We start from the raw sequence: 2,901 nt of genomic DNA on the forward strand, positions 1-2,901 counted from the left end.
ACAGCAAGGTCTGTGATCTTAGGTGTGCTACATCTCAATTTCATATGAGGGAAGTTATGCCAAAGTTTGCCATGCTATTAAGGCTGGTTGTGAGGCATCTTACAGGGTGCCGAGCACAAACATCAGTCTTCTAAAATAGTGCCTGCTAGTGGCAGGTCAGGCATACAGCACATGCAGGAGTTTCCCTTGATTATTGCATGCTTCTGGCTTGAACTTCAGAAATGGACATCACCTGCCTGTCTGGGTAGTGATGCACAAAAAGGCACAGGCTAACAAATGCTTGTCCTTTCATTCCTCCCCATGATGCCATCAGTTTCTTGACATACAATGCACCTGCTGATAGCCCTGGAATTTAAGCTTTTGGTAGTTCTTTTCCTCCACGGTCCCATGCATTCCCCATGTCCCAGCTTCAAAAGTCTCTCTTAGCATCGTGGCTGGAGGCAGTGTTCCTCCTGCTGACTGTGTGGCCAGAAAGTCTGTCTCACTGTCACAGTCACTTCAAATGTCCTTGTCCTCTGAGAACTGTAAAGTCTGAAGGCCAATGTCCTGGGGAGGGAGCTCACTGGAGTCTTCAGAGACTCGTACTTTCAAGCAAGCTATGTGCTCAGGGAAGGGAAGCCTGTCCAGGTCAGGGTAAAGGTGGCCCCTTGTGGGAAGACGTGGGTCCTCAAAGGAAGGGTAAAAAATGAAGACCATCTGTCAGCATAGTCACCTGAAGGAAGGCCTCTTGTTGGCACTGTCCACGTCCACATTACACTGCTCAAATCCTTCTGTTGGATATCTAGAGTCTTCCAAGGAGGAGCTGTCTGAAAGGGAGGTTTTCTCGCTGTCTTGGAACCCCAAGGTGTCCTCCTTAGTCTCCCTCCAGACAAAATGAGAGAACCCGCACCCTGTAAGGTTGGGCACAGACCCTCCATCCAGATGGGAGACTCTTGATTCAGAGCTAGACTCCAACCCTTTCTGACTCATGCCAGACACTTAGCAGTTTGGGTCTCTCTTTGGAAACTGAGGCATTTCAATGTAGGGTGGGAAACTGCTGTCATTTTCCTCTGACAAGGAAAGGAGAAGAGCTGCTGCTGCTATGTTGTTTCTTGCTGAGGGATTGTTCCTTCTCTCCTGTGATTCCAGCTCTTCCATGAAAAATTCTTCCTCATTAGGCTTCTTCTCAAGAACCAATGGCAGAGGGAAGTGCCAGCAGGGCTCCACCTTGTGCCCCCACTCCCCAGCTGGCACTCACAGGGCGGGGCACCAGTGCTCCCACCTGCCCGTCACCTAAGTGCGGACTGCTGCCTGTCAGGGGTGCACTAGCACCCTCAGGGGGTCATCCCCATGCACCCCCTACACATTGCCACTGCTGTAGACAGACGTTATGATAATCCTCAGCTCTTACATGGACTTTCCATCCAGAGATCCCAGGCAATGGTAGAAATCTGCAGTGAAGAATGCTTCAATATTGGACTCTCAAACTGAACATGTGCAGAGACTTTTCACAGACAAGCCTATGAACTGCACTTCATCAACCTCCTAGGTACAGAAAGTCATGGACTCAATATAGACAGTGGAATTCTGACACACTGCAACCTGCTGGACATCCAACTCCCCAGGTACCTCTCCACTTTTACCTGTGCTGCTACATCCCCCTCCCCTCCACCCCAGCCTGTCCCTCACCCCCTGACACCTCCATTTCCATTTTCACTGACTGGCTTTCTTGCCTGCATTGCATGCCAGCCTCTGGCTTCTTTACTATTCCTTCCATCCAGGAACAGCGCATACACAGACCAACTGCAGGTGCTTCCTCAGCCTGACAAAGGGTTTTTCAACCCAAAAGCTTGCTAAGACATATTTCTGTACCTATTCAGTTGGTCTGCTAAAACATACCAGATTAGATTGACCCAAAGGACCTTGTCTGTCTGTGCCATGTCCTTAGACTAACACCCCTAGCATCTGACCAGAAGAACGCAGGGCCCTGGGCACATCTAAGCCCCAGGTCTGGGGCTGGCAGGGAGAGTTCTCTGGCAGCTGCTAGAGAAGAAGTTCCTGCAGGAGAGGAAAGAAAGTTTCTGTCACAGTTTGGCTGCCTGAGATGCTGCTGATGCTACTGTGCTACTGCTCACCTAGTTAATATTTTACCTGTTGTCATTTAAAGTGGTGGACCAGGCTGAGGCTGTAGGAGACCTCATTGGGGTACACTACTGTGTTGTGTAGAGGCCCCAGCGCCAGTGAGGGTGCACCTTAACACACGCAGTGTCACCCATGTCATGAGTTTTACTTGTCAGCAGCCTGAGGTTAGTTTCCTGGAAATCTCTGCACCTATCTCCTTGAAATGTGGTAGGCTTCATGGCCTTAGAAGGGGCTACCATTCTTACAAGTTTCATCCAAATCAGGCAAGAAATGACGAAGTTATAGGCAGTTTGTGCTTCCCCATTATAGCCTATGGGTGAAACAGCGTCGAAACAGTGAAACAGTTTCGATTAAATGAAATGGAACTGTGCTTTTTAAACGAAACTTGAAATGAAACACTGTCCCATCGAAATGGCGAAATGGAAGTCGAAACGAAATGGCGCTGTTTTGTACAGCCCTAATAACTACATCAGCTGCAGCAGCGGGAAGCAGTTTTCCCAAAGAAGGGTCTGCCTACTGGATACAAGAACCTGGACACATGACACATTTATACCTGTTTAACTTCCATTGCTTTATATACCAAAGTACACTGGGATTGGAGCAGACAGACAACCAGCTCTCCCAGGGTAGTTTAACAAGCACTATTATGCAGGCTCACCACTAGGTGGCAGAGGAGTTGGTAATAGCTTGTTTGCCTTGAGTAAACACAAGCAACCCAATGGCAGATAGATCAGGGAGCAGAAAAGCAGAGCAATAGATGGGGCAGAAAGCATAGGGAAA

The sequence above is a fragment of the Alligator sinensis genome, unplaced genomic scaffold, assembly GCF_000455745.1.
Source record: "Alligator sinensis unplaced genomic scaffold, ASM45574v1 scaffold73_1, whole genome shotgun sequence".
NCBI classification, from domain to species: domain Eukaryota; kingdom Metazoa; phylum Chordata; order Crocodylia; family Alligatoridae; genus Alligator; species Alligator sinensis.